This window comes from Atractosteus spatula, chromosome 13, assembly GCF_055471065.1.
Source record: "Atractosteus spatula isolate fAtrSpa1 chromosome 13, fAtrSpa1.hap1, whole genome shotgun sequence".
Taxonomy (NCBI): domain Eukaryota; kingdom Metazoa; phylum Chordata; class Actinopteri; order Semionotiformes; family Lepisosteidae; genus Atractosteus; species Atractosteus spatula.
Window position 1 is genome coordinate 32,839,627 of NC_142718.1, and position 25,128 is coordinate 32,864,754.

The window sequence follows — 25,128 nt, forward strand, 5'->3', positions numbered from 1 at the left end:
TAACTACAGCACTCAATGACTTTTATAATCCTATTAAATTCAATATGAAATGCTTCAATCCAGTTTAATATTATTTTCATATATGAAATGAAATTATATTTTTTATATTGTAATTCTTCAAACGCATACTCTTAGGCAGCTTTTAAGTGTGTTCTCCAAATATATTTACATGTCTGGTGAAATAAGAACAATAAACATCAACTTAAAGATTGTATAATGTGTCTTATTCTAAATTCTAAAAAAAACAGAGTAATCATTATAGAGTTGCACAGAGCAAAGCCAAAATTGTCACACCTCTTAAGTATTTCTTCAAATAAAATCCTGCAGGATAAAATTGACAATAACACCATACTCTTTATAAAAAGAGTCCTGGGTCTCCGGCCTTCTGATTCCCACTCTTTTCACTGGCGGGCGGGATGTGTCCGGCCGCCGGGGATCTTGGGAACTCGATTTGCATAGCGGCTTCCCAGAGCGCGTCGTTTCCGGTACAATGTGGCCGGTTGTTTTCCGAGTCATCGCGTCGCCGCAGCACGGATTGGGCACGCCCGCGAGCCGAGAGCCGCAGGCAATGAGCCCGGAGCTGAACGGGCCACACTGGCTCGTTTGTGAGGCCAGGTGCATTGCCAACCACGACCAGTAGGGCAGAGGCATTGGAGGCGGCCTGGGCTCCTGCAGCTGGGCAGCCACGCACTCTGGTTTCTCTTCATCTCGTACAAATCTTTCGCCTTTTACTAAAGATTTCCGTGGAGAGGAGCATGAATGCGTTCCATGCAATTTTTGTGCTTCCCTACCTTCGGGTGGGGCGCAGCTGGGCTGGTCAAAGAGAGAAAACAAAACAATCGCTCGCAATCGCTCTTGTTACTGCGGTTGTGGCCATCTGTCCCGTGAGTCCTGGATCTCCGGCTTTCTGATTCCCACTCTTTTCACTGGCGGGCGGGATGTGTCCGGCCGCCGGGGATCTTGGGAACTCGATTTGCATAGCGGCTTCCAAGAGCGCGTCGTTTCCGGTACAGTGTGGCCGGTTGTTTTCCGAGTCATCGCGTCGCTGCAGTACGGATTGGGCACGCCCGCGAGCCGAGAGCCGCAGGCGATGAGCCCGGAGCTGAACGGGCCACACTGGCTCGTTTGTGAGGCCAGGTGCATTGCCAACCACGACCGGTAGGGCAGAGGCATTGGAGGCGGCCTGGGCTCCTGCAGCTGGGCAGCCACGCACTCTGGTTTCTCTTCATCTCGTACAAATCTTTCGCCTTTTACTAAAGATTTCCGTGGAGAGGAGCATGAATGAGTTCCATGCAATTTTTGTGCTTCCCTGCTTTCGGGTGGGGCGCAGCTGGGCTGGTCAAAGAGAGAAAACAAAACAATCGCTCTTATTACTGCGGTTGTGGCCATCTGTCCCGTGAGTCCTGGATTTCCGGCCTTCTGATTCCCACTCTTTTCACTGGCGGGCGGGATGTGTCCGGCCGCTGGGGATCTTGGGAACTCGATTTGCATAGCGGCTTCCCAGAGTGCGTCGTTTCCGGTACAGTGTGGCCGGTTGTTTTCCGAGTCATCGCGTCGCCGCAGCACGGATTGGGCACGCCCGCGAGCCGAGAGCCGCAGGCGATGAGCCCGGAGCTGAACGGGCCACACTGGCTCGTTTGTGAGGCCAGGTGCATTGCCAACCACGACCAGTAGGGCAGAGGCATTGGAGTCGGCCTGGGCTCCTGCAGCTGGGCAGCCACACACTCTGGTTTCTCTTCATCTCGTACAAATCTTTCGCCTTTTACTAAAGATTTCCGTGGAGAGGAGCATGAATGAGTTCCATGCAATTTTTGTGCTTCCCTGCCTTCGGGTGGGGCGCAGCTGGGCTGGTCAAAGAGAGAAAACAAAACAATCGCTCGCAATCGCTCTTGTTACTGCGGTTGTGGCCATCTGTCCCGTGAGTCCTGGATCTCCGGCCTTCTGATTCCCACTCTTTTCACTGGCGGGCGGGATGTGTCCGGCCGCCGGGGATCTTGGGAACTCGATTTGCGTAGCGGCTTCCCAGAGTGCGTCGTTTCCGGTACAGTGTGGCCGGTTGTTTTCCGAGTCATCGCGTCGCTGCAGTACGGATTGGGCACGCCCGCGAGCCGAGAGCCGCAGGCGATGAGCCCGGAGCTGAACGGGCCACACTGGCTCGTTTGTGAGGCCAGGTGCATTGCCAACCACGACCAGTAGGGCAGAGGCATTGGAGGCGGCCTGGGCTCCTGCAGCTGGGCAGCCACGCACTCTGGTTTCTCTTCATCTCGTACAAATCTTTCGCCTTTTACTAAAGATTTCCGTGGAGAGGAGCATGAATGAGTTCCATGCAATTTTTGTGCTTCCCTGCCTTCGGGTGGGGCGCAGCTGGGCTGGTCAAAGAGAGAAAACAAAACAATCGCTCGCAATCGCTCTTGTTACTGCGGTTGTGGCCATCTGTCCCGTGAGTCCTGGATCTCCGGCCTTCTGATTCCCACTCTTTTCACTGGCGGGCGGGATGTGTCCGGCCGCCGGGGATCTTGGGAACTCGATTTGCATAGCGGCTTCCCAGAGCGCGTCGTTTCCGGTACAGTGTGGCCGGTTGTTTTCCGAGTCATCGCGTCGCCGCAGCACGGATTGGGCACGCCCGCGAGCCGAGAGCCGCAGGCGATGAGCCCGGAGCTGAACGGGCCACACTGGCTCGTTTGTGAGGCCAGGTGCATTGCCAACCACGACCGGTAGGGCAGAGGCATTGGAGGCGGCCTGGGCTCCTGCAGCTGGGCAGCCACGCACTCTGGTTTCTCTTCATCTCGTACAAATCTTTCGCCTTTTACTAAAGATTTCCGTGGAGAGGAGCATGAATGAGTTCCATGCAATTTTTGTGCTTCCCTGCCTTCGGGTGGGGCGCAGCTGGACTGGTCAAAGAGAGAAAACAAAACAATCGCTCGCAATCGCTCTTGTTACTGCGGTTGTGGCCATCTGTCTAGTGAGTCCTGGATCTCCGGCCTTCTGATTCCCACTCTTTTCACTGGCGGGCGGGATGTGTCCGGCCGCCGGGGATCTTGGGAACTCGATTTGCATAGCGGCTTCCCAGAGTGCGTCGTTTCCGGTACAGTGTGGCCGGTTGTTTTCCGAGTCATCGCGTCGCCGCAGCACGGATTGGGCACGCCCGCGAGCCGAGAGCCGCAGGCGATGAGCCCGGAGCTGAACGGGCCACACTGGCTCGTTTGTGAGGCCAGGTGCATTGCCAACCACGACCGGTAGGGCAGAGGCATTGGAGGCGGCCTGGGCTCCTGCAGCTGGGCAGCCACACACTCTGGTTTCTCTTCATCTCGTACAAATCTTTCGCCTTTTACTAAAGATTTCCGTGGAGAGGAGCATGAATGAGTTCCATGCAATTTTTGTGCTTCCCTGCCTTCGGGTGGGGCGCAGCTGGGCTGGTCAAAGAGAGAAAACAAAACAATCGCTCGCAATCGCTCTTGTTACTGCGGTTGTGGCCATCTGTCTCGTGAGTCCTGGATCTCCGGCCTTCTGATTCCCACTCTTTTCACTGGCGGGCGGGATGTGTCCGGCCGCCGGGGATCTTGGGAACTCGATTTGCATAGCGGCTTCCCAGAGCGCGTCGTTTCCGGTACAGTGTGGCCGGTTGTTTTCCGAGTCATCGCGTCGCCGCAGCACGGATTGGGCACGCCCGCGAGCCGAGAGCCGCAGGCGATGAGCCCGGAGCTGAACGGGCCACACTGGCTCGTTTGTGAGGCCAGGTGCATTGCCAACCACGACCGGTAGGGCAGAGGCATTGGAGGCGGCCTGGGCTCCTGCAGCTGGGCAGCCACGCACTCTGGTTTCTCTTCATCTCGTACAAATCTTTCGCCTTTTACTAAAGATTTCCGTGGAGAGGAGCATGAATGTGTTCCATGCAATTTTTGTGCTTCCCTGCCTTCGGGTGGGGCGCAGCTGGGCTGGTCAAAGAGAGAAAACAAAACAATTGCTCTTGTTACTGCGCTTGTGGCCATCTGTCCCGTGAGTCCTGGATCTCCAGCCTTCTGATTCCCACTCTTTTCACTGGCGGGCGGGATGTGTCCGGCCGCTGGGGATCTTGGGAACTCGATTTGCATAGCGGCTTCCCAGAGTGCGTCGTTTCCGGTACAGTGTGGCCGGTTGTTTTCCGAGTCATCGCGTCGCCGCAGCACGGATTGGGCACGCCCGCGAGCCGAGAGCCGCAGGCGATGAGCCCGGAGCTGAACGGGCCACACTGGCTCGTTTGTGAGGCCAGGTGCATTGCCAACCACGACCAGTAGGGCAGAGGCATTGGAGTCGGCCTGGGCTCCTGCAGCTGGGCAGCCACACACTCTGGTTTCTCTTCATCTCGTACAAATCTTTCGTCTTTTACTAAAGATTTCCGTGGAGAGGAGCATGAATGAGTTCCATGCAATTTTTGTGCTTCCCTGCCTTCGGGTGGGGCGCAGCTGGGCTGGTCAAAGAGAGAAAACAAAACAATCGCTCGCAATCGCTCTTGTTACTGCGGTTGTGGCCATCTGTCCCGTGAGTCCTGGATCTCCGGCCTTCTGATTCCCACTCTTTTCACTGGCGGGCGGGATGTGTCCGGCCGCCGGGGATCTTGGGAACTCGATTTGCGTAGCGGCTTCCCAGAGTGCGTCGTTTCCGGTACAGTGTGGCCGGTTGTTTTCCGAGTCATCGCGTCGCTGCAGTACGGATTGGGCACGCCCGCGAGCCGAGAGCCGCAGGCGATGAGCCCGGAGCTGAACGGGCCACACTGGCTTGTTTGTGAGGCCAGGTGCATTGCCAACCACGACCAGTAGGGCAGAGGCATTGGAGGCGGCCTGGGCTCCTGCAGCTGGGCAGCCACGCACTCTGGTTTCTCTTCATCTCGTACAAATCTTTCGCCTTTTACTAAAGATTTCCGTGGAGAGGAGCATGAATGAGTTCCATGCAATTTTTGTGCTTCCCTGCCTTCGGGTGGGGTGCAGCTGGGCTGGTCAAAGAGAGAAAACAAAACAATCGATCGCAATCGCTCTTGTTACTGCGGTTGTGGCCATCTGTCCCGTGAGTCCTGGATCTCCGGCCTTCTGATTCCCACTCTTTTCACTGGCGGGCGGGATGTGTCCGGCCGCCGGGGATCTTGGGAACTCGATTTGCATAGCGGCTTCCAAGAGCGCGTCGTTTCCGGTACAGTGTGGCCGGTTGTTTTCCGAGTCATCGCGTCGCCGCAGCACGGATTGGGCACGCCCGCGAGCCGAGAGCCGCAGGCGATGAGCCCGGAGCTGAACGGGCCACACTGGCTCGTTTGTGAGGCCAGGTGCATTGCCAACCACGACCGGTAGGGCAGAGGCATTGGAGGCGGCCTGGGCTCCTGCAGCTGGGCAGCCACGCACTCTGGTTTCTCTTCATCTCGTACAAATCTTTCGCCTTTTACTAAAGATTTCCGTGGAGAGGAGCATGAATGAGTTCCATGCAATTTTTGTGCTTCCCTGCCTTCGGGTGGGGCGCAGCTGGGCTGGTCAAAGAGAGAAAACAAAACAATCGCTCTTGTTACTGCGGTTGTGGCCATCTGTCCCGTGAGTCCTGGATCTCCGGCCTTCTGATTCCCACTCTTTTCACTGGCGGGCGGGATGTGTCCGGCCGCCGGGGATCTTGGGAACTCGATTTGCATAGCGGCTTCCAAGAGCGCGTCGTTTCCGGTACAGTGTGGCCGGTTGTTTTCCGAGTCATCGCGTCGCCGCAGCACGGATTGGGCACGCCCGCGAGCCGAGAGCCGCAGGCGATGAGCCCGGAGCTGAACGGGCCACACTGGCTCGTTTGTGAGGCCAGGTGCATTGCCAACCATGACCAGTAGGGCAGAGGCATTGGAGGCGGCCTGGGCTCCTGCAGCTGGGCAGCCACGCACTCTGGTTTCTCTTCATCTCGTACAAATCTTTCGCCTTTTACTAAAGATTTCCGTGGAGAGGAGCATGAATGAGTTCCATGCAATTTTTGTGCTTCCCTGCCTTCGGGTGGGGCGCAGCTGGGCTGGTCAAAGAGAGAAAACAAAAGAATTGCTCTTGTTACTGCGGTTGTGGCCATCTGTCCCGTGAGTTCTGGATCTCCGGCCTTCTGATTCCCACTCTTTTCACTGGCGGGCGGGATGTGTCCGGCCGCCGGGGATCTTGGGAACTCGATTTGCATAGCGGCTTCCAAGAGCGCGTCGTTTCCGGTACAGTGTGGCCGGTTGTTTTCCGAGTCATCGCGTCGCCGCAGCACGGATTGGGCACGCCCGCGAGCCGAGAGCCGCAGGCGATGAGCCCGGAGCTGAACGGGCCACACTGGCTCGTTTGTGAGGCCAGGTGCATTGCCAACCACGACCGGTAGGGCAGAGGCATTGGAGGCGGCCTGGGCTCCTGCAGCTGGGCAGCCACGCACTCTGGTTTCTCTTCATCTCGTACAAATCTTTCGCCTTTTACTAAAGATTTCCGTGGAGAGGAGCATGAATGAGTTCCATGCAATTTTTGTGCTTCCCTGCCTTCGGGTGGGGCGCAGCTGGGCTGGTCAAAGAGAGAAAACAAAAGAATTGCTCTTGTTACTGCGGTTGTGGCCATCTGTCCCGTGAGTTCTGGATCTCCGGCCTTCTGATTCCCACTCTTTTCACTGGCGGGCGGGATGTGTCTGGCCGCCGGGGATCTTGGGAACTCGATTTGCATAGCGGCTTCCCAGAGCGCGTCGTTTCCGGTACAATGTGGCCGGTTGTTTTCTGAGTCATCGCGTCGCCGCAGCACGGATTGGGCACGCCCGCGAGCCGAGAGCCGCAGGCGATGAGCCCGGAGCTGAACGGGCCACACTGGCTCGTTTGTGAGGCCAGGTGCATTGCCAACCACGACCGGTAGGGCAGAGGCATTGGAGGCGGCCTGGGCTCCTGCAGCTGGGCAGCCACGCACTCTGGTTTCTCTTCATCTCGTACAAATCTTTCGCCTTTTACTAAAGATTTCCGTGGAGAAGGGCATGAATGAGTTCCATGCAATTTTTGTGCTTTCCTGCCTTCGGGTGGGGCGCAGCTGGGCTGGTCAAAGAGAGAAAACAAAACAATTGCTCTTGTTACTGCGGTTGTGGCCATCTGTCTCGTGAGTCTTGGATCTCCGGCCTTCTGATTCCCACTCTTTTCACTGGCGGGCGGGATGTGTCCGGCCGCCGGGGATCTTGGGAACTCGATTTGCATAGCGGCTTCCCAGAGTGCGTCGTTTCCGGTACAGTGTGGCCGGTTGTTTTCCGAGTCATCGCGTCGCCGCAGCACGGATTGGGCACGCCCGCGAGCCGAGAGCCGCAGGCGATGAGCCCGGAGCTGAACGGGCCACACTGGCTCGTTTGTGAGGCCAGGTGCATTGCCAACCATGACCAGTAGGGAAGAGGCATTGGAGGCGGCCTGGGCTCCTGCAGCTGGGCAGCCACGCACTCTGGTTTCTCTTCATCTCGTACAAATCTTTCGCCTTTTACTAAAGATTTCCGTGGAGAGGAGCATGAATGAGTTCCATGCAATTTTTGTGCTTCCCTGCCTTCGGGTGGGGCGCAGCTGGGCTGGTCAAAGAGAGAAAACAAAACAATCGCTCGCAATCGCTCTTGTTACTGCGGTTGAGGCCATCTGTCCCGTGAGTCCTGGATCTCCGGCCTTCTGATTCCCACTCTTTTCACTGGCGGGCGGGATGTGTCCGGCCGCCGGGGATCTTGGGAACTCGATTTGCATAGCGGCTTCCAAGAGCGCGTCGTTTCCGGTACAGTGTGGCCGGTTGTTTTCCGAGTCATCGCGTCGCCGCAGCACGGATTGGGCACGCCCGCGAGCCGAGAGCCGCAGGCGATGAGCCCGGAGCTGAACGGGCCACACTGGCTCGTTTGTGAGGCCAGGTGCATTGCCAACCACGACCGGTAGGGCAGAGGCATTGGAGGCGGCCTGGGCTCCTGCAGCTGGGCAGCCACGCACTCTGGTTTCTCTTCATCTCGTACAAATCTTTCGCCTTTTACTAAAGATTTCCGTGAAGAGGAGCATGAATGAGTTCCATGCAATTTTTGTGCTTCCCTGCCTTCGGGTGGGACGCAGCTGGGCTGGTCAATGAGAGAAAACAAAACAATCGATCGCAATCGCTCTTGTTACTGCGGTTGTGGCCATCTGTCCCGTGAGTCCTGGATCTCCGGCCTTCTGATTCCCACTCTTTTCACTGGCGGGCGGGATGTGTCCGGCCGCCGAGGATCTTGGGAACTCGATTTGCATAGCGGCTTCCAAGAGCGCGTCGTTTCCGATACAGTGTGGCCGGTTGTTTTCCGAGTCATCGCGTCGCCGCAGCACGGATTGGGCACGCCCGCGAGCCGAGAGCCGCAGGCGATGAGCCCGGAGCTGAACGGGCCACACTGGCTCGTTTGTGAGGCCAGGTGCATTGCCAACCACGACCGGTAGGGCAGAGGCATTGGAGGCGGCCTGGGCTCCTGCAGCTCGGCAGCCACGCACTCCGGTTTCTCTTCATCTCGTACAAATCTTTCGCCTTTTACTAAAGATTTCCGTGGAGAGGAGCATGAATGAGTTCCATGCAATTTTTGTGCTTCCCTGCCTTCGGGTGGGGCGCAGCTGGGCTGGTCAAAGAGAGAAAACAAAACAATCGCTCTTGTTACTGCGGTTGTGGTCATCTGTCCCGTGAGTCCTGGATCTCCGGCCTTCTGATTCCCACTCTTTTCACTGGCGGGCGGGATGTGTCCGGCTGCTGGGGATCTTGGGAACTCGATTTGCATAGCGGCTTCCCAGAGTGCGTCGTTTCCGGTATAGTGTGGCCGGTTGTTTTCCGAGTCATCGCGTCGCCGCAGCACGGATTGGGCAGGCCCGCGAGCCGAGAGCCGCAGGCGATGAGCCCGGAGCTGAACGGGCCACACTGGCTCGATTGTGAGGCCAGGTGCATTGCCAACCACGACCGGTAGGGCAGAGGCATTGGAGGCGGCCTGGGCTCCTGCAGCTGGGTAGCCACACACTCTGGTTTCTCTTCATCTCGTACAAATCTTTCGCCTTTTATTAAAGATTTCCGTGGAGAGGAGCATGAATGAGTTCCATGCAATTTTTGTGCTTCCCTGCCTTCGGGTGGGGCGCAGCTGGGCTGGTCAAAGAGAGAAAACAAAACAATTGCTCGCAATCGCTCTTGTTACTGCGGTTGTGGCCATCTGTCTCGTGAGTCCTGGATCTCCGGCCTTCTGATTCCCACTCTTTTCACTGGCGGGCAGGATGTGTCCGGCCGCCGGGGATCTTGGGAACTCGATTTGCATAGCGGCTTCCAAGAGCGCGTCGTTTCCGGTACAGTGTGGCCGGTTGTTTTCCGAGTCATCGCGTCGCCGCAGCACGGATTGGGCACGCCTGCGAGCCGAGAGCCGCAGGCGATGAGCCCGGAGCTGAACGGGCCACACTGGCTCGTTTGTGAGGCCAGGTGCATTGCCAACCACGACCGGTAGGGCAGAGGCATTGGAGGCGGCCTGGGCTCCTGCAGCTGGGCAGCCACGCACTCTGGTTTCTCTTCATCTCGTACAAATCTTTCGCCTTTTACTAAAGATTTCCGTGGAGAGGAGCATGAATGAGTTCCATGCAATTTTTGTGCTTCCCTGCCTTCGGGTGGGGCGCAGCTGGGCTGGTCAAAGAGAGAAAACAAAACAATCGCTCGCAATCGCTCTTGTTACTGCGGTTGAGGCCATCTGTCCCGTGAGTCCTGGATCTCCGGCCTTCTGATTCCCACTCTTTTCACTGGCGGGCGGGATGTGTCCGGCCGCCGGGGATCTTGGGAACTCGATTTGCATAGCGGCTTCCAAGAGCGCGTCGTTTCCGGTACAGTGTGGCCGGTTGTTTTCCGAGTCATCGCGTCGCCGCAGCACGGATTGGGCACGCCCGCGAGCCGAGAGCCGCAGGCGATGAGCCCGGAGCTGAACGGGCCACACTGGCTCGTTTGTGAGGCCAGGTGCATTGCCAACCACGACCGGTAGGGCAGAGGCATTGGAGGCGGCCTGGGCTCCTGCAGCTGGGCAGCCACGCACTCTGGTTTCTCTTCATCTCGTACAAATCTTTCGCCTTTTACTAAAGATTTCCGTGGAGAGGAGCATGAATGAGTTCCATGCAATTTTTGTGCTTCCCTGCCTTCGGGTGGGACGCAGCTGGGCTGGTCAATGAGAGAAAACAAAACAATCGATCGCAATCGCTCTTGTTACTGCGGTTGTGGCCATCTGTCCCGTGAGTCCTGGATCTCCGGCCTTCTGATTCCCACTCTTTTCACTGGCGGGCGGGATGTGTCCGGCCGCCGGGGATCTTGGGAACTCGATTTGCATAGCGGCTTCCAAGAGCGCGTCGTTTCCGATACAGTGTGGCCGGTTGTTTTCCGAGTCATCGCGTCGCCGCAGCACGGATTGGGCACGCCCGCGAGCCGAGAGCCGCAGGCGATGAGCCCGGAGCTGAACGGGCCACACTGGCTCGTTTGTGAGGCCAGGTGCATTGCCAACCACGACCGGTAGGGCAGAGGCATTGGAGGCGGCCTGGGCTCCTGCAGCTCGGCAGCCACGCACTCTGGTTTCTCTTCATCTCGTACAAATCTTTCGCCTTTTACTAAAGATTTCCGTGGAGAGGAGCATGAATGAGTTCCATGCAATTTTTGTGCTTCCCTGCCTTCGGGTGGGGCGCAGCTGGGCTGGTCAAAGAGAGAAAACAAAACAATCGCTCTTGTTACTGCGGTTGTGGTCATCTGTCCCGTGAGTCCTGGATCTCCGGCCTTCTGATTCCCACTCTTTTCACTGGCGGGCGGGATGTGTCCGGCTGCTGGGGATCTTGGGAACTCGATTTGCATAGCGGCTTCCCAGAGTGCGTCGTTTCCGGTATAGTGTGGCCGGTTGTTTTCCGAGTCATCGCGTCGCCGCAGCACGGATTGGGCAGGCCCGCGAGCCGAGAGCCGCAGGCGATGAGCCCGGAGCTGAACGGGCCACACTGGCTCGATTGTGAGGCCAGGTGCATTGCCAACCACGACCGGTAGGGCAGAGGCATTGGAGGCGGCCTGGGCTCCTGCAGCTGGGTAGCCACACACTCTGGTTTCTCTTCATCTCGTACAAATCTTTCGCCTTTTATTAAAGATTTCCGTGGAGAGGAGCATGAATGAGTTCCATGCAATTTTTGTGCTTCCCTGCCTTCGGGTGGGGCGCAGCTGGGCTGGTCAAAGAGAGAAAACAAAACAATTGCTCGCAATCGCTCTTGTTACTGCGGTTGTGGCCATCTGTCTCGTGAGTCCTGGATCTCCGGCCTTCTGATTCCCACTCTTTTCACTGGCGGGCAGGATGTGTCCGGCCGCCGGGGATCTTGGGAACTCGATTTGCATAGCGGCTTCCAAGAGCGCGTCGTTTCCGGTACAGTGTGGCCGGTTGTTTTCCGAGTCATCGCGTCGCCGCAGCACGGATTGGGCACGCCCGCGAGCCGAGAGCCGCAGGCGAAGAGCCCGGAGCTGAACGGGCCACACTGGCTCGTTTGTGAGGCCAGGTGCATTGCCAACCACGACCGGTAGGGCAGAGGCATTGGAGGCGGCCTGGGCTCCTGCAGCTGGGCAGCCACGCACTCTGGTTTCTCTTCATCTCGTACAAATCTTTCGCCTTTTACTAAAGATTTCCGTGGAGAGGAGCATGAATGAGTTCCATGCAATTTTTGTGCTTCCCTGCCTTCGGGTGGGGCGCAGCTGGGCTGGTCAAAGAGAGAAAACAAAACAATCGCTCGCAATCGCTCTTGTTACTGCGGTTGAGGCCATCTGTCCCGTGAGTCCTGGATCTCCGGCCTTCTGATTCCCACTCTTTTCACTGGCGGGCGGGATGTGTCCGGCCGCCGGGGATCTTGGGAACTCGATTTGCATAGCGGCTTCCAAGAGCGCGTCGTTTCCGGTACAGTGTGGCCGGTTGTTTTCCGAGTCATCGCGTCGCCGCAGCACGGATTGGGCACGCCCGCGAGCCGAGAGCCGCAGGCGATGAGCCCGGAGCTGAACGGGCCACACTGGCTCGTTTGTGAGGCCAGGTGCATTGCCAACCACGACCGGTAGGGCAGAGGCATTGGAGGCGGCCTGGGCTCCTGCAGCTGGGCAGCCACGCACTCTGGTTTCTCTTCATCTCGTACAAATCTTTCGCCTTTTACTAAAGATTTCCGTGGAGAGGAGCATGAATGAGTTCCATGCAATTTTTGTGCTTCCCTGCCTTCGGGTGGGACGCAGCTGGGCTGGTCAATGAGAGAAAACAAAACAATCGATCGCAATCGCTCTTGTTACTGCGGTTGTGGCCATCTGTCCCGTGAGTCCTGGATCTCCGGCCTTCTGATTCCCACTCTTTTCACTGGCGGGCGGGATGTGTCCGGCCGCCGGGGATCTTGGGAACTCGATTTGCATAGCGGCTTCCAAGAGCGCGTCGTTTCCGATACAGTGTGGCCGGTTGTTTTCCGAGTCATCGCGTCGCCGCAGCACGGATTGGGCACGCCCGCGAGCCGAGAGCCGCAGGCGATGAGCCCGGAGCTGAACGGGCCACACTGGCTCGTTTGTGAGGCCAGGTGCATTGCCAACCACGACCGGTAGGGCAGAGGCATTGGAGGCGGCCTGGGCTCCTGCAGCTCGGCAGCCACGCACTCTGGTTTCTCTTCATCTCGTACAAATCTTTCGCCTTTTACTAAAGATTTCCGTGGAGAGGAGCATGAATGAGTTCCATGCAATTTTTGTGCTTCCCTGCCTTCGGGTGGGGCGCAGCTGGGCTGGTCAAAGAGAGAAAACAAAACAATCGCTCTTGTTACTGCGGTTGTGGTCATCTGTCCCGTGAGTCCTGGATCTCCGGCCTTCTGATTCCCACTCTTTTCACTGGCGGGCGGGATGTGTCCGGCTGCTGGGGATCTTGGGAACTCGATTTGCATAGCGGCTTCCCAGAGTGCGTCGTTTCCGGTATAGTGTGGCCGGTTGTTTTCCGAGTCATCGCGTCGCCGCAGCACGGATTGGGCAGGCCCGCGAGCCGAGAGCCGCAGGCGATGAGCCCGGAGCTGAACGGGCCACACTGGCTCGATTGTGAGGCCAGGTGCATTGCCAACCACGACCAGTAGGGCAGAGGCATTGGAGGCGGCCTGGGCTCCTGCAGCTGGGCAGCCACGCACTCTGGTTTCTCTTCATCTCGTACAAATCTTACGCCTTTTATTAAAGATTTCCGTGGAGAGGAGCATGAATGAGTTCCATGCAATTTTTGTGCTTCCCTGCCTTCGGGTGGGGCGCAGCTGGGCTGGTCAAAGAGAGAAAACAAAACAATTGCTCGCAATCGCTCTTGTTACTGCGGTTGTGGCCATCTGTCCCGTGAGTTCTGGATCTCCGGCCTTCTGATTCCCACTCTTTTCACTGGCGGGCGGGATGTGTCCGGCCGCCGGGGATCTTGGGAACTCGATTTGCGTAGCGGCTTCCCAGAGTGCGTCGTTTCCGGTACAGTGTGGCCGGTTGTTTTCCGAGTCATCGCGTCGCTGCAGTACGGATTGGGCACGCCCGCGAGCCGAGAGCCGCAGGCGATGAGCCCGGAGCTGAACGGGCCACACTGGCTTGTTTGTGAGGCCAGGTGCATTGCCAACCACGACCAGTAGGGCAGAGGCATTGGAGGCGGCCTGGGCTCCTGCAGCTGGGCAGCCACGCACTCTGGTTTCTCTTCATCTCGTACAAATCTTTCGCCTTTTACTAAAGATTTCCGTGGAGAGGAGCATGAATGAGTTCCATGCAATTTTTGTGCTTCCCTGCCTTCGGGTGGGGTGCAGCTGGGCTGGTCAAAGAGAGAAAACAAAACAATCGATCGCAATCGCTCTTGTTACTGCGGTTGTGGCCATCTGTCCCGTGAGTCCTGGATCTCCGGCCTTCTGATTCCCACTCTTTTCACTGGCGGGCGGGATGTGTCCGGCCGCCGGGGATCTTGGGAACTCGATTTGCATAGCGGCTTCCAAGAGCGCGTCGTTTCCGGTACAGTGTGGCCGGTTGTTTTCCGAGTCATCGCGTCGCCGCAGCACGGATTGGGCACGCCCGCGAGCCGAGAGCCGCAGGCGATGAGCCCGGAGCTGAACGGGCCACACTGGCTCGTTTGTGAGGCCAGGTGCATTGCCAACCACGACCGGTAGGGCAGAGGCATTGGAGGCGGCCTGGGCTCCTGCAGCTGGGCAGCCACGCACTCTGGTTTCTCTTCATCTCGTACAAATCTTTCGCCTTTTACTAAAGATTTCCGTGGAGAGGAGCATGAATGAGTTCCATGCAATTTTTGTGCTTCCCTGCCTTCGGGTGGGGCGCAGCTGGGCTGGTCAAAGAGAGAAAACAAAACAATCGCTCTTGTTACTGCGGTTGTGGCCATCTGTCCCGTGAGTCCTGGATCTCCGGCCTTCTGATTCCCACTCTTTTCACTGGCGGGCGGGATGTGTCCGGCCGCCGGGGATCTTGGGAACTCGATTTGCATAGCGGCTTCCAAGAGCGCGTCGTTTCCGGTACAGTGTGGCCGGTTGTTTTCCGAGTCATCGCGTCGCCGCAGCACGGATTGGGCACGCCCGCGAGCCGAGAGCCGCAGGCGATGAGCCCGGAGCTGAACGGGCCACACTGGCTCGTTTGTGAGGCCAGGTGCATTGCCAACCATGACCAGTAGGGCAGAGGCATTGGAGGCGGCCTGGGCTCCTGCAGCTGGGCAGCCACGCACTCTGGTTTCTCTTCATCTCGTACAAATCTTTCGCCTTTTACTAAAGATTTCCGTGGAGAGGAGCATGAATGAGTTCCATGCAATTTTTGTGCTTCCCTGCCTTCGGGTGGGGCGCAGCTGGGCTGGTCAAAGAGAGAAAACAAAAGAATTGCTCTTGTTACTGCGGTTGTGGCCATCTGTCCCGTGAGTTCTGGATCTCCGGCCTTCTGATTCCCACTCTTTTCACTGGCGGGCGGGATGTGTCCAGCCGCCGGGGATCTTGGGAACTCGATTTGCATAGCGGCTTCCAAGAGCGCGTCGTTTCCGGTACAGTGTGGCCGGTTGTTTTCCGAGTCATCGCGTCGCCGCAGCACGGATTGGGCACGCCCGCGAGCCGAGAGCCGCAGGCGATGAGCCCGGAGCTGAACGGGCCACACTGGCTCGTTTGTGAGGCCAGGTGCATTGCCAACCACGACCGGTAGGGCAGAGGCATTGGAGGCGGCCTGGGCTCCTGCAGCTGGGCAGCCACGCACTCTGGTTTCTCTTCATCTCGTACAAATCTTTCGCCTTTTACTAAAGATTTCCGTGGAGAGGAGCATGAATGAGTTCCATGCAATTTTTGTGCTTCCCTGCCTTCGGGTGGGGCGCAGCTGGGCTGGTCAAAGAGAGAAAACAAAAGAATTGCTCTTGTTACTGCGGTTGTGGCCATCTGTCCCGTGAGTTCTGGATCTCCGGCCTTCTGATTCCCACTCTTTTCACTGGCGGGCGGGATGTGTCTGGCCGCCGGGGATCTTGGGAACTCGATTTGCATAGCGGCTTCCCAGAGCGCGTCGTTTCCGGTACAATGTGGCCGGTTGTTTTCTGAGTCATCGCGTCGCCGCAGCACGGATTGGGCACGCCCGCGAGCCGAGAGCCGCAGGCGATGAGCCCGGAGCTGAACGGGCCACACTGGCTCGTTTGTGAGGCCAGGTGCATTGCCAACCACGACCATTAGGGCAGAGGCATTGGAGGCGGCCTGGGCTCCTGCAGCTGGGCAGCCACGCACTCTGGTTTCTCTTCATCTCGTACAAATCTTTCGCCTTTTACTAAAGATTTCCGTGGAGAAGGGCATGAATGAGTTCCATGCAATTTTTGTGCTTTCCTGCCTTCGGGTGGGGCGCAGCTGGGCTGGTCAAAGAGAGAAAACAAAACAATTGCTCTTGTTACTGCGGTTGTGGCCATCTGTCTCGTGAGTCTTGGATCTCCGGCCTTCTGATTCCCACTCTTTTCACTGGCGGGCGGGATGTGTCCGGCCGCCGGGGATCTTGGGAACTCGATTTGCATAGCGGCTTCCCAGAGTGCGTCGTTTCCGGTACAGTGTGGCCGGTTGTTTTCCGAGTCATCGCGTCGCCGCAGCACGGATTGGGCACGCCCGCGAGCCGAGAGCCGCAGGCGATGAGCCCGGAGCTGAACGGGCCACACTGGCTCGTTTGTGAGGCCAGGTGCATTGCCAACCATGACCAGTAGGGAAGAGGCATTGGAGGCGGCCTGGGCTCCTGCAGCTGGGCAGCCACGCACTCTGGTTTCTCTTCATCTCGTACAAATCTTTCGCCTTTTACTAAAGATTTCCGTGGAGAGGAGCATGAATGAGTTCCATGCAATTTTTGTGCTTCCCTGCCTTCGGGTGGGGCGCAGCTGGGCTGGTCAAAGAGAGAAAACAAAACAATCGCTCGCAATCGCTCTTGTTACTGCGGTTGAGGCCATCTGTCCCGTGAGTCCTGGATCTCCGGCCTTCTGATTCCCACTCTTTTCACTGGCGGGCGGGATGTGTCCGGCCGCCGGGGATCTTGGGAACTCGATTTGCATAGCGGCTTCCAAGAGCGCGTCGTTTCCGGTACAGTGTGGCCGGTTGTTTTCCGAGTCATCGCGTCGCCGCAGCACGGATTGGGCACGCCCGCGAGCCGAGAGCCGCAGGCGATGAGCCCGGAGCTGAACGGGCCACACTGGCTCGTTTGTGAGGCCAGGTGCATTGCCAACCACGACCGGTAGGGCAGAGGCATTGGAGGCGGCCTGGGCTCCTGCAGCTGGGCAGCCACGCACTCTGGTTTCTCTTCATCTCGTACAAATCTTTCGCCTTTTACTAAAGATTTCCGTGAAGAGGAGCATGAATGAGTTCCATGCAATTTTTGTGCTTCCCTGCCTTCGGGTGGGACGCAGCTGGGCTGGTCAATGAGAGAAAACAAAACAATCGATCGCAATCGCTCTTGTTACTGCGGTTGTGGCCATCTGTCCCGTGAGTCCTGGATCTCCGGCCTTCTGATTCCCACTCTTTTCACTGGCGGGCGGGATGTGTCCGGCCGCCGGGGATCTTGGGAACTCGATTTGCATAGCGGCTTCCAAGAGCGCGTCGTTTCCGATACAGTGTGGCCGGTTGTTTTCCGAGTCATCGCGTCGCCGCAGCACGGATTGGGCACGCCCGCGAGCCGAGAGCCGCAGGCGATGAGCCCGGAGCTGAACGGGCCACACTGGCTCGTTTGTGAGGCCAGGTGCATTGCCAACCACGACCGGTAGGGCAGAGGCATTGGAGGCGGCCTGGGCTCCTGCAGCTCGGCAGCCACGCACTCTGGTTTCTCTTCATCTCGTACAAATCTTTCGCCTTTTACTAAAGATTTCCGTGGAGAGGAGCATGAATGAGTTCCATGCAATTTTTGTGCTTCCCTGCCTTCGGGTGGGGCGCAGCTGGGCTGGTCAAAGAGAGAAAACAAAACAATCGCTCTTGTTACTGCGGTTGTGGTCATCTGTCCCGTGAGTCCTGGATCTCCGGCCTTCTGATTCCCACTCTTTTCACTGGCGGGCGGGATGTGTCCGGCTGCTGGGGATCTTGGGAACTCGATTTGCATAGCGGCTTCCCAGAGTGCGTCGTTTCCGGTATAGTGTGGCCGGTTGTTTTCCGAGTCATCGCGTCGCCGCAGCACGGATTGGGCAGGCCCGCGAGCCGAGAGCCGCAGGCGATGAGCCCGGAGCTGAACGGGCCACACTGGCTCGATTGTGAGGCCAGGTGCATTGCCAACCACGACCGGTAGGGCAGAGGCATTGGAGGCGGCCTGGGCTCCTGCAGCTGGGTAGCCACACACTCTGGTTTCTCTTCATCTCGTACAAATCTTTCGCCTTTTATTAAAGATTTCCGTGGAGAGGAGCATGAATGAGTTCCATGCAATTTTTGTGCTTCCCTGCCTTCGGGTGGGGCGCAGCTGGGCTGGTCAAAGAGAGAAAACAAAACAATTGCTCGCAATCGCTCTTGTTACTGCGGTTGTGGCCATCTGTCTCGTGAGTCCTGGATCTCCGGCCTTCTGATTCCCACTCTTTTCACTGGCGGGCAGGATGTGTCCGGCCGCCGGGGATCTTGGGAACTCGATTTGCATAGCGGCTTCCAAGAGCGCGTCGTTTCCGGTACAGTGTGGCCGGTTGTTTTCCGAGTCATCGCGTCGCCGCAGCACGGATTGGGCACGCCTGCGAGCCGAGAGCCGCAGGCGATGAGCCCGGAGCTGAACGGGCCACACTGGCTCGTTTGTGAGGCCAGGTGCATTGCCAACCACGACCGGTAGGGCAGAGGCATTGGAGGCGGCCTGGGCTCCTGCAGCTGGGCAGCCACGCACTCTGGTTTCTCTTCATCTCGTACAAATCTTTCGCCTTTTACTAAAGATTTCCGTGGAGAGGAGCATGAATGAGTTCCATGCAATTTTTGTGCTTCCCTGCCTTCGGGTGGGGCGCAGCTGGGCTGGTCAAAGAGAGAAAACAAAACAATCGCTCGCAATCGCTCTTGTTACTGCGGTTGAGGCCATCTGTCCCGTGAGTCCTGGATCTCCGGCCTTCTGATTCCCACTCTTTTCACTGGCGGGCGGGATGTGTCCGGCCGCCGGGGATCTTGGGAACTCGATTTGCATAGCGGCTTCCAAGAGCGCGTCGTTTCCGGTACAGTGTGGCCGGTTGTTTTCCGAGTCATCGCGTCGCCGCAGCACGGATTGGGCACGCCCGCGAGCCGAGAGCCGCAGGCGATGAGCCCGGAGCTGAACGGGCCACACTGGCTCGTTTGTGAGGCCAGGTGCATTGCCAACCACGACCGGTAGGGCAGAGGCATTGGAGGCGGCCTGGGCTCCTGCAGCTGGGCAGCCACGCACTCTGGTTTCTCTTCATCTCGTACAAATCTTTCGCCTTTTACTAAAGATTTCCGTGGAGAGGAGCATGAATGAGTTCCATGCAATTTTTGTGCTTCCCTGCCTTCGGGTGGGACGCAGCTGGGCTGGTCAATGAGAGAAAACAAAACAATCGATCGCAATCGCTCTTGTTACTGCGGTTGTGGCCATCTGTCCCGTGAGTCCTGGATCTCCGGCCTTCTGATTCCCACTCTTTTCACTGGCGGGCGGGATGTGTCCGGCCGCCGGGGATCTTGGGAACTCGATTTGCATAGCGGCTTCCAAGAGCGCGTCGTTTCCGATACAGTGTGGCCGGTTGTTTTCCGAGTCATCGCGTCGCCGCAGCACGGATTGGGCACGCCCGCGAGCCGAGAGCCGCAGGCGATGAGCCCGGAGCTGAACGGGCCACACTGGCTCGTTTGTGAGGCCAGGTGCATTGCCAACCACGACCGGTAGGGCAGAGGCATTGGAGGCGGCCTGGGCTCCTGCAGCTCGGCAGCCACGCACTCTGGTTTCTCTTCATCTCGTACAAATCTTTCGCCTTTTACTAAAGATTTCCGTGGAGAGGAGCATGAATGAGTTCCATGCAATTTTTGTGCTTCCCTGCCTTCGGGTGGGGCGCAGCTGGGCTGGTCAAAGAGAGAAAACAAAACAATCGCTCTTGTTACTGCGGTTGTGGTCATCTGTCCCGTGAGTCCTGGATCTCCGGCCTTCTGATTCCCACTCTTTTCACTGGCGGGCGGGATGTGTCCGGCTGCTGGGGATCTTGGGAACTCGATTTGCATAGCGGCTTCCCAGAGTGCGTCGTTTCCGGTATAGTGTGGCCGGTTGTTTTCCGAGTCATCGCGTCGCCGCAGCACGGATTGGGCAGGCCCGCGAGCCGAGAGCCGCAGGCGATGAGCCCGGAGCTGAACGGGCCACACTGGCTCGATTGTGAGGCCAGGTGCATTGCCAACCACGACCGGTAGGGCAGAGGCATTGGAGGCGGCCTGGGCTCCTGCAGCTGGGTAGCCACACACTCTGGTTTCTCTTCATCTCGTACAAATCTTTCGCCTTTTATTAAAGATTTCCGTGGAGAGGAGCATGAATGAGTTCCATGCAATTTTTGTGCTTCCCTGCCTTCGGGTGGGGCGCAGCTGGGCTGGTCAAAGAGAGAAAACAAAACAATTGCTCGCAATCGCTCTTGTTACTGCGGTTGTGGCCATCTGTCTCGTGAGTCCTGGATCTCCGGCCTTCTGATTCCCACTCTTTTCACTGGCGGGCAGGATGTGTCCGGCCGCCGGGGATCTTGGGAACTCGATTTGCATAGCGGCTTCCAAGAGCGCGTCGTTTCCGGTACAGTGTGGCCGGTTGTTTTCCGAGTCATCGCGTCGCCGCAGCACGGATTGGGCACGCCCGCGAGCCGAGAGCCGCAGGCGATGAGCCCGGAGCTGAACGGGCCACACTGGCTCGTTTGTGAGGCCAGGTGCATTGCCAACCACGACCGGTAGGGCAGAGGCATTGGAGGCGGCCTGGGCTCCTGCAGCTGGGCAGCCACGCACTCTGGTTTCTCTTCATCTCGTACAAATCTTTCGCCTTTTACTAAAGATTTCCGTGGAGAGGAGCATGAATGAGTTCCATGCAATTTTTGTGCTTCCCTGCCTTCGGGTGGGACGCAGCTGGGCTGGTCAATGAGAGAAAACAAAACAATCGATCGCAATCGCTCTTGTTACTGTGGTTGTGGCCATCTGTCCCGTGAGTCCTGGATCTCCGGCCTTCTGATTCCCACTCTTTTCACTGGCGGGTGGGATGTGTCCGGCCGCCGGGGATCTTGGGAACTCGATTTGCATAGCGGCTTCCAAGAGCGCGTCGTTTCCGATACAGTGTGGCCGGTTGTTTTCCGAGTCATCGCGTCGCCGCAGCACGGATTGGGCACGCCCGCGAGCCGAGAGCCGCAGGCGATGAGCCCGGAGCTGAACGGGCCACACTGGCTCGTTTGTGAGGCCAGGTGCATTGCCAACCACGACCGGTAGGGCAGAGGCATTGGAGGCGGCCTGGGCTCCTGCAGCTCGGCAGCCACGCACTCTGGTTTCTCTTCATCTCGTACAAATCTTTCGCCTTTTACTAAAGATTTCCGTGGAGAGGAGCATGAATGAGTTCCATGCAATTTTTGTGCTTCCCTGCCTTCGGGTGGGGCGCAGCTGGGCTGGTCAAAGAGAGAAAACAAAACAATCGCTCTTGTTACTGCGGTTGTGGTCATCTGTCCCGTGAGTCCTGGATCTCCGGCCTTCTGATTCCCACTCTTTTCACTGGCGGGCGGGATGTGTCCGGCTGCTGGGGATCTTGGGAACTCGATTTGCATAGCGGCTTCCCAGAGTGCGTCGTTTCCGGTATAGTGTGGCCGGTTGTTTTCCGAGTCATCGCGTCGCCGCAGCACGGATTGGGCAGGCCCGCGAGCCGAGAGCCGCAGGCGATGAGCCCGGAGCTGAACGGGCCACACTGGCTCGATTGTGAGGCCAGGTGCATTGCCAACCACGACCAGTAGGGCAGAGGCATTGGAGGCGGCCTGGGCTCCTGCAGCTGGGCAGCCACGCACTCTGGTTTCTCTTCATCTCGTACAAATCTTACGCCTTTTATTAAAGATTTCCGTGGAGAGGAGCATGAATGAGTTCCATGCAATTTTTGTGCTTCCCTGCCTTCGGGTGGGGCGCAGCTGGGCTGGTCAAAGAGAGAAAACAAAACAATTGCTCGCAATCGCTCTTGTTACTGCGGTTGTGGCCATCTGTCCCGTGAGTTCTGGATCTCCGGCCTTCTGATTCCCACTCTTTTCACTGGCGGGCGGGATGTGTCTGGCCGCCGGGGATCTTGGGAACTCGATTTGCATAGCGGCTTCCCAGAGCGCGTCGTTTCCGGTACAATGTGGCCGGTTGTTTTCTGAGTCATCGCGTCGCCGCAGCACGGATTGGGCACGCCCGCGAGCCGAGAGCCGCAGGCGATGAGCCCGGAGCTGAACGGGCCACACTGGCTCGTTTGTGAGGCCAGGTGCATTGCCAACCACGACCAGTAGGGCAGAGGCATTGGAGGCGGCCTGGGCTCCTGCAGCTGGGCAGCCACGCACTCTGGTTTCTCTTCATCTCGTACAAATTTTTCGCCTTTTACTAAAGATTTCCGTGGAGAGGAGCATGAATGAGTTCCATGCAATTTTTGTGCTTCCCTGCCTTCGGGTGGGGCGCAGCTGGGCTGGTCAAAGAGAGAAAACAAAACAATCGCTCGCAATCGCTCTTGTTACTGCGGTTACTGCGGTTGAGGCCATCTGTCCCGTGAGTCCTGGATCTCCGGCCTCCAACAATACTCCAAGAGCGCGTCGTTTCCGGTACAGTGTGGCCGGTTGTTTTCCGAGTCATCGCGTCGCCGCAGCACGGATTGGGCACGCCCGCGAGCCGAGAGCCGCAGGCGATGAGCCCGGAGCTGAACGGGCCACACTGGCTCGTTTGTGAGGCCAGGTGCATTGCCAACCATGACCAGTAGGGCAGAGGCATTGGAGGCGGCCTGGGCTCCTGCAGCTGGGCAGCCACGCACTCTGGTTTCTCTTCATCTCGTACAAATCTTTCGCCTTTTACTAAAGATTTCCGTGGAGAGGAGCATGAATGAGTTCCATGCAATTTTTGTGCTTCCCTGCCTTCGGGTGGGGCGCAGCTGGGCTGGTCAAAGAGAGAAAACAAAACAATTGCTCTTGTTACTGCGGTTGTGGCCATCTATCCCGTGAGTTCTGGATCTCCGGCCTTCTGATTCCCACTCTTTTCACTGGCGGGCGGGATGTGTCTGGCCGCCGGGGATCTTGGGAACTCGACTTGCATAGCGGCTTCCCAGAGCGCGTCGTTTCCGGTACAATGTGGCCGGTTGTTTTCTGAGTCATCGCGTCGCCGCAGCACGGATTGGGCACGCCCGCGAGCCGAGAGCCGCAGGCGATGAGCCCGGAGCTGAACGGGCCACACTGGCTCGTTTGTGAGGCCAGGTGCATTGCCAACCACGACCAGTAGGGCAGAGGCATTGGAGGCAGCCTGGGCTCCTGCAGCTGGGCAGCCACGCACTCTGGTTTCTCTTCATCTCGTACAAATCTTTCGCCTTTTACTAAAGATTTCCGTGGAGAGGAGCATGAATGAGTTCCATGCAATTTTTGTGCTTCCCTGCCTTCGGGTGAGGCGCAGCTGGGCTGGTCAAAGAGAGAAAACAAAACAATAGCTCTTGTTACTGCGGTTGTGGCCATCTGTCCCGTGAGTTCTGGATCTCCGGCCTTCTGATTCCCACTCTTTTCACTGGCGGGCGGGATGTGTCTGGCCGCCGGGGATCTTGGGAACTCGATTTGCATAGCGGCTTCCCAGAGCGCGTCGTTTCCGGTACAGTGTGGCCGGTTGTTTTCTGAGTCATCGCGTCGCCGCAGCACGGATTGGGCACGCCCGCGAGCCGAGAGCCGCAGGCGATGAGCCCGGAGCTGAACGGGCCACACTGGCTCGTTTGTGAGGCCAGGTGCATTGCCAACCACGACCAGTAGGGCAGAGGCATTGGAGGCGGCCTGGGCTCCTGCAGCTGGGCAGCCACGCACTCTGGTTTCTCTTCATCTCGTACAAATCTTTCGCCTTTTACTAAAGATTTCCGTGGAGAGGAGCATGAATGAGTTCCATGCAATTTCTGTGCTTCCCTGCCTTCGGGTGGGGCGCAGCTGGGCTGGTCAAAGAGAGAAAACAAAACAATCGCTCGCAATCGCTCTTGTTACTGCGGTTGAGGCCATCTGTCCCGTGAGTCCTGGATCTCCGGCCTTCTGATTCCCACTCTTTTCACTGGCGGGCGGGATGTGTCCGGCCGCCGGGGATCTTGGGAACTCGATTTGCATAGCGGCTTCCAAGAGCGCGTCGTTTCCGGTACAGTGTGGCCGGTTGTTTTCCGAGTCATCGCGTCGCCGCAGCACGGATTGGGCACGCCCGCGAGCCGAGAGCCGCAGGCGATGAGCCCGGAGCTGAACGGGCCACACTGGCTCGTTTGTGAGGCCAGGTGCATTGCCAACCACGACCGGTAGGGCAGAGGCATTGGAGGCGGCCTGGGCTCCTGCAGCTGGGCAGCCACGCACTCTGGTTTCTCTTCATCTCGTACAAATCTTTCGCCTTTTACTAAAGATTTCCGTGGAGAGGAGCATGAATGAGTTCCATGCAATTTTTGTGCTTCCCTGCCTTCGGGTGGGACGCAGCTGGGCTGGTCAAAGAGAGAAAACAAAACAATTGCTCTTGTTACTGCGGTTGTGGCCATCTGTCCCGTGAGTTCTGGATCTCCGGCCTTCTGATTCCCACTCTTTTCACTGGCGGGCGGGATGTGTCTGGCCGCCGGGGATCTTGGGAACTCGATTTGCATAGCGGCTTCCCAGAGCGCGTCGTTTCCGGTACAATGTGGCCGGTTGTTTTCTGAGTCATCCCGTCGCCGCAGCACGGATTGGGCACGCCCGCGAGCCGAGAGCCGCAGGCGATGAGCCCGGAGCTGAACGGGCCACACTGGCTCGTTTGTGAGGCCAGGTGCATTGCCAACCATGACCAGTAGGGCAGAGGCATTGGAGGCGGCCTGGGCTCCTGCAGCTGGGCAGCCACGCACTCTGGTTTCTCTTCATCTCGTACAAATCTTTCGCCTTTTACTAAAGATTTCCGTGGAGAGGAGCATGAATGAGTTCCATGCAATTTTTGTGCTTCCCTGCCTTCGGGTGGGGCGCAGCTGGGCTGGTCAAAGAGAGAAAACAAAACAATTGCTCTTGTTACTGCGGTTGTGGCCATCTGTCCCGTGAGTTCTGGATCTCCGGCCTTCTGATTCCCACTCTTTTCACTGGCGGGCGGGATGTGTCTGGCCGCCGGGGATCTTGGGAACTCGATTTGCATAGCGGCTTCCCAGAGCGCGTCGTTTCCGGTACAATGTGGCCGGTTGTTTTCTGAGTCATCGCGTCGCCGCAGCACGGATTGGGCACGCCCGCGAGCCGAGAGCCGCAGGCGATGAGCCCGGAGCTGAACGGGCCACACTGGCTCGTTTGTGAGGCCAGGTGCATTGCCAACCACGACCAGTAGGGCAGAGGCATTGGAGGCGGCCTGGGCTCCTGCAGCTGGGCAGCCACGCACTCTGGTTTCTCTTCATCTCGTACAAATCTTTCGCCTTTTACTAAAGATTTCCGTGGAGAGGAGCATGAATGAGTTCCATGCAATTTTTGTGCTTCCCTGCCTTCGGGTGGGGCGCAGCTGGGCTGGTCAAAGAGAGAAAACAAAACAATTGCTCTTGTTACTGC

The 25,128-nt window shown here is 57.8% G+C and overlaps 48 non-coding genes across 48 annotated transcripts; all 48 read left to right on the top strand.

The window, feature by feature from the left end:
- The first annotated feature begins 687 nt into the window (after positions 1-687).
- On the top strand, positions 688-804 carry LOC148822100 (U5 spliceosomal RNA). Its single transcript, XR_016094054.1, has one exon. It is a non-coding gene; the product is annotated as a U5 spliceosomal RNA (small nuclear RNA).
- Positions 805-1,209: 405 nt separating this feature from the next.
- On the top strand, positions 1,210-1,326 carry LOC148822101 (U5 spliceosomal RNA). Its single transcript, XR_016093951.1, has one exon. It is a non-coding gene; the product is annotated as a U5 spliceosomal RNA (small nuclear RNA).
- Positions 1,327-1,721: 395 nt separating this feature from the next.
- On the top strand, positions 1,722-1,838 carry LOC148822102 (U5 spliceosomal RNA). Its single transcript, XR_016093949.1, has one exon. It is a non-coding gene; the product is annotated as a U5 spliceosomal RNA (small nuclear RNA).
- A 405-nt stretch (positions 1,839-2,243) lies between these two features.
- On the top strand, positions 2,244-2,360 carry LOC148822103 (U5 spliceosomal RNA). Its single transcript, XR_016093960.1, has one exon. It is a non-coding gene; the product is annotated as a U5 spliceosomal RNA (small nuclear RNA).
- Positions 2,361-2,765: 405 nt separating this feature from the next.
- LOC148822104 (U5 spliceosomal RNA) lies at positions 2,766-2,882 on the top strand. Its single transcript, XR_016093961.1, has one exon. It is a non-coding gene; the product is annotated as a U5 spliceosomal RNA (small nuclear RNA).
- Positions 2,883-3,287: 405 nt separating this feature from the next.
- On the top strand, positions 3,288-3,404 carry LOC148822105 (U5 spliceosomal RNA). The gene has a single exon (XR_016093950.1). It is a non-coding gene; the product is annotated as a U5 spliceosomal RNA (small nuclear RNA).
- Positions 3,405-3,809: 405 nt separating this feature from the next.
- LOC148822106 (U5 spliceosomal RNA) lies at positions 3,810-3,926 on the top strand. The gene has a single exon (XR_016094059.1). It is a non-coding gene; the product is annotated as a U5 spliceosomal RNA (small nuclear RNA).
- Positions 3,927-4,321: 395 nt separating this feature from the next.
- Positions 4,322-4,438, top strand: LOC148822107 (U5 spliceosomal RNA). Its single transcript, XR_016094055.1, has one exon. It is a non-coding gene; the product is annotated as a U5 spliceosomal RNA (small nuclear RNA).
- A 405-nt stretch (positions 4,439-4,843) lies between these two features.
- Positions 4,844-4,960, top strand: LOC148822108 (U5 spliceosomal RNA). Its single transcript, XR_016094030.1, has one exon. It is a non-coding gene; the product is annotated as a U5 spliceosomal RNA (small nuclear RNA).
- A 405-nt stretch (positions 4,961-5,365) lies between these two features.
- On the top strand, positions 5,366-5,482 carry LOC148822109 (U5 spliceosomal RNA). Its single transcript, XR_016093962.1, has one exon. It is a non-coding gene; the product is annotated as a U5 spliceosomal RNA (small nuclear RNA).
- A 395-nt stretch (positions 5,483-5,877) lies between these two features.
- On the top strand, positions 5,878-5,994 carry LOC148822110 (U5 spliceosomal RNA). The gene has a single exon (XR_016093963.1). It is a non-coding gene; the product is annotated as a U5 spliceosomal RNA (small nuclear RNA).
- A 395-nt stretch (positions 5,995-6,389) lies between these two features.
- LOC148822111 (U5 spliceosomal RNA) lies at positions 6,390-6,506 on the top strand. The gene has a single exon (XR_016093964.1). It is a non-coding gene; the product is annotated as a U5 spliceosomal RNA (small nuclear RNA).
- Positions 6,507-6,901: 395 nt separating this feature from the next.
- LOC148822112 (U5 spliceosomal RNA) lies at positions 6,902-7,015 on the top strand. The gene has a single exon (XR_016094075.1). It is a non-coding gene; the product is annotated as a U5 spliceosomal RNA (small nuclear RNA).
- Positions 7,016-7,413: 398 nt separating this feature from the next.
- On the top strand, positions 7,414-7,530 carry LOC148822113 (U5 spliceosomal RNA). Its single transcript, XR_016093965.1, has one exon. It is a non-coding gene; the product is annotated as a U5 spliceosomal RNA (small nuclear RNA).
- A 405-nt stretch (positions 7,531-7,935) lies between these two features.
- LOC148822114 (U5 spliceosomal RNA) lies at positions 7,936-8,052 on the top strand. Its single transcript, XR_016094021.1, has one exon. It is a non-coding gene; the product is annotated as a U5 spliceosomal RNA (small nuclear RNA).
- Positions 8,053-8,457: 405 nt separating this feature from the next.
- On the top strand, positions 8,458-8,574 carry LOC148822115 (U5 spliceosomal RNA). Its single transcript, XR_016094043.1, has one exon. It is a non-coding gene; the product is annotated as a U5 spliceosomal RNA (small nuclear RNA).
- A 395-nt stretch (positions 8,575-8,969) lies between these two features.
- LOC148822116 (U5 spliceosomal RNA) lies at positions 8,970-9,086 on the top strand. Its single transcript, XR_016094062.1, has one exon. It is a non-coding gene; the product is annotated as a U5 spliceosomal RNA (small nuclear RNA).
- Positions 9,087-9,491: 405 nt separating this feature from the next.
- On the top strand, positions 9,492-9,608 carry LOC148822117 (U5 spliceosomal RNA). Its single transcript, XR_016093966.1, has one exon. It is a non-coding gene; the product is annotated as a U5 spliceosomal RNA (small nuclear RNA).
- Positions 9,609-10,013: 405 nt separating this feature from the next.
- Positions 10,014-10,130, top strand: LOC148822118 (U5 spliceosomal RNA). The gene has a single exon (XR_016094023.1). It is a non-coding gene; the product is annotated as a U5 spliceosomal RNA (small nuclear RNA).
- A 405-nt stretch (positions 10,131-10,535) lies between these two features.
- On the top strand, positions 10,536-10,652 carry LOC148822119 (U5 spliceosomal RNA). Its single transcript, XR_016093967.1, has one exon. It is a non-coding gene; the product is annotated as a U5 spliceosomal RNA (small nuclear RNA).
- A 395-nt stretch (positions 10,653-11,047) lies between these two features.
- LOC148822120 (U5 spliceosomal RNA) lies at positions 11,048-11,164 on the top strand. Its single transcript, XR_016094063.1, has one exon. It is a non-coding gene; the product is annotated as a U5 spliceosomal RNA (small nuclear RNA).
- A 405-nt stretch (positions 11,165-11,569) lies between these two features.
- Positions 11,570-11,686, top strand: LOC148822121 (U5 spliceosomal RNA). Its single transcript, XR_016093968.1, has one exon. It is a non-coding gene; the product is annotated as a U5 spliceosomal RNA (small nuclear RNA).
- Positions 11,687-12,091: 405 nt separating this feature from the next.
- Positions 12,092-12,208, top strand: LOC148822122 (U5 spliceosomal RNA). Its single transcript, XR_016094024.1, has one exon. It is a non-coding gene; the product is annotated as a U5 spliceosomal RNA (small nuclear RNA).
- A 405-nt stretch (positions 12,209-12,613) lies between these two features.
- Positions 12,614-12,730, top strand: LOC148822123 (U5 spliceosomal RNA). The gene has a single exon (XR_016093969.1). It is a non-coding gene; the product is annotated as a U5 spliceosomal RNA (small nuclear RNA).
- Positions 12,731-13,125: 395 nt separating this feature from the next.
- On the top strand, positions 13,126-13,242 carry LOC148822124 (U5 spliceosomal RNA). The gene has a single exon (XR_016094083.1). It is a non-coding gene; the product is annotated as a U5 spliceosomal RNA (small nuclear RNA).
- Positions 13,243-13,647: 405 nt separating this feature from the next.
- LOC148822125 (U5 spliceosomal RNA) lies at positions 13,648-13,764 on the top strand. The gene has a single exon (XR_016094031.1). It is a non-coding gene; the product is annotated as a U5 spliceosomal RNA (small nuclear RNA).
- A 405-nt stretch (positions 13,765-14,169) lies between these two features.
- Positions 14,170-14,286, top strand: LOC148822126 (U5 spliceosomal RNA). The gene has a single exon (XR_016093970.1). It is a non-coding gene; the product is annotated as a U5 spliceosomal RNA (small nuclear RNA).
- A 395-nt stretch (positions 14,287-14,681) lies between these two features.
- On the top strand, positions 14,682-14,798 carry LOC148822127 (U5 spliceosomal RNA). Its single transcript, XR_016093971.1, has one exon. It is a non-coding gene; the product is annotated as a U5 spliceosomal RNA (small nuclear RNA).
- A 395-nt stretch (positions 14,799-15,193) lies between these two features.
- LOC148822128 (U5 spliceosomal RNA) lies at positions 15,194-15,310 on the top strand. Its single transcript, XR_016093972.1, has one exon. It is a non-coding gene; the product is annotated as a U5 spliceosomal RNA (small nuclear RNA).
- A 395-nt stretch (positions 15,311-15,705) lies between these two features.
- LOC148822129 (U5 spliceosomal RNA) lies at positions 15,706-15,819 on the top strand. Its single transcript, XR_016094076.1, has one exon. It is a non-coding gene; the product is annotated as a U5 spliceosomal RNA (small nuclear RNA).
- Positions 15,820-16,217: 398 nt separating this feature from the next.
- LOC148822130 (U5 spliceosomal RNA) lies at positions 16,218-16,334 on the top strand. The gene has a single exon (XR_016093973.1). It is a non-coding gene; the product is annotated as a U5 spliceosomal RNA (small nuclear RNA).
- A 405-nt stretch (positions 16,335-16,739) lies between these two features.
- On the top strand, positions 16,740-16,856 carry LOC148822131 (U5 spliceosomal RNA). Its single transcript, XR_016094022.1, has one exon. It is a non-coding gene; the product is annotated as a U5 spliceosomal RNA (small nuclear RNA).
- Positions 16,857-17,261: 405 nt separating this feature from the next.
- Positions 17,262-17,378, top strand: LOC148822132 (U5 spliceosomal RNA). The gene has a single exon (XR_016093974.1). It is a non-coding gene; the product is annotated as a U5 spliceosomal RNA (small nuclear RNA).
- A 395-nt stretch (positions 17,379-17,773) lies between these two features.
- On the top strand, positions 17,774-17,890 carry LOC148822133 (U5 spliceosomal RNA). The gene has a single exon (XR_016094064.1). It is a non-coding gene; the product is annotated as a U5 spliceosomal RNA (small nuclear RNA).
- A 405-nt stretch (positions 17,891-18,295) lies between these two features.
- On the top strand, positions 18,296-18,412 carry LOC148822134 (U5 spliceosomal RNA). The gene has a single exon (XR_016093975.1). It is a non-coding gene; the product is annotated as a U5 spliceosomal RNA (small nuclear RNA).
- Positions 18,413-18,817: 405 nt separating this feature from the next.
- Positions 18,818-18,934, top strand: LOC148822135 (U5 spliceosomal RNA). The gene has a single exon (XR_016094025.1). It is a non-coding gene; the product is annotated as a U5 spliceosomal RNA (small nuclear RNA).
- A 405-nt stretch (positions 18,935-19,339) lies between these two features.
- LOC148822136 (U5 spliceosomal RNA) lies at positions 19,340-19,456 on the top strand. Its single transcript, XR_016093976.1, has one exon. It is a non-coding gene; the product is annotated as a U5 spliceosomal RNA (small nuclear RNA).
- A 395-nt stretch (positions 19,457-19,851) lies between these two features.
- LOC148822137 (U5 spliceosomal RNA) lies at positions 19,852-19,968 on the top strand. The gene has a single exon (XR_016094065.1). It is a non-coding gene; the product is annotated as a U5 spliceosomal RNA (small nuclear RNA).
- A 405-nt stretch (positions 19,969-20,373) lies between these two features.
- On the top strand, positions 20,374-20,490 carry LOC148822138 (U5 spliceosomal RNA). Its single transcript, XR_016094026.1, has one exon. It is a non-coding gene; the product is annotated as a U5 spliceosomal RNA (small nuclear RNA).
- A 405-nt stretch (positions 20,491-20,895) lies between these two features.
- On the top strand, positions 20,896-21,012 carry LOC148822139 (U5 spliceosomal RNA). Its single transcript, XR_016093977.1, has one exon. It is a non-coding gene; the product is annotated as a U5 spliceosomal RNA (small nuclear RNA).
- A 395-nt stretch (positions 21,013-21,407) lies between these two features.
- Positions 21,408-21,524, top strand: LOC148822140 (U5 spliceosomal RNA). The gene has a single exon (XR_016094084.1). It is a non-coding gene; the product is annotated as a U5 spliceosomal RNA (small nuclear RNA).
- Positions 21,525-21,929: 405 nt separating this feature from the next.
- LOC148822141 (U5 spliceosomal RNA) lies at positions 21,930-22,046 on the top strand. The gene has a single exon (XR_016094041.1). It is a non-coding gene; the product is annotated as a U5 spliceosomal RNA (small nuclear RNA).
- Positions 22,047-22,390: 344 nt separating this feature from the next.
- On the top strand, positions 22,391-22,507 carry LOC148822142 (U5 spliceosomal RNA). Its single transcript, XR_016093978.1, has one exon. It is a non-coding gene; the product is annotated as a U5 spliceosomal RNA (small nuclear RNA).
- A 395-nt stretch (positions 22,508-22,902) lies between these two features.
- On the top strand, positions 22,903-23,016 carry LOC148822143 (U5 spliceosomal RNA). The gene has a single exon (XR_016094050.1). It is a non-coding gene; the product is annotated as a U5 spliceosomal RNA (small nuclear RNA).
- Positions 23,017-23,414: 398 nt separating this feature from the next.
- Positions 23,415-23,531, top strand: LOC148822144 (U5 spliceosomal RNA). Its single transcript, XR_016094057.1, has one exon. It is a non-coding gene; the product is annotated as a U5 spliceosomal RNA (small nuclear RNA).
- A 405-nt stretch (positions 23,532-23,936) lies between these two features.
- On the top strand, positions 23,937-24,053 carry LOC148822145 (U5 spliceosomal RNA). The gene has a single exon (XR_016094027.1). It is a non-coding gene; the product is annotated as a U5 spliceosomal RNA (small nuclear RNA).
- Positions 24,054-24,448: 395 nt separating this feature from the next.
- Positions 24,449-24,565, top strand: LOC148822146 (U5 spliceosomal RNA). Its single transcript, XR_016093979.1, has one exon. It is a non-coding gene; the product is annotated as a U5 spliceosomal RNA (small nuclear RNA).
- A 395-nt stretch (positions 24,566-24,960) lies between these two features.
- Positions 24,961-25,077, top strand: LOC148822147 (U5 spliceosomal RNA). Its single transcript, XR_016093980.1, has one exon. It is a non-coding gene; the product is annotated as a U5 spliceosomal RNA (small nuclear RNA).
- Positions 25,078-25,128: the final 51 nt, after the last annotated feature.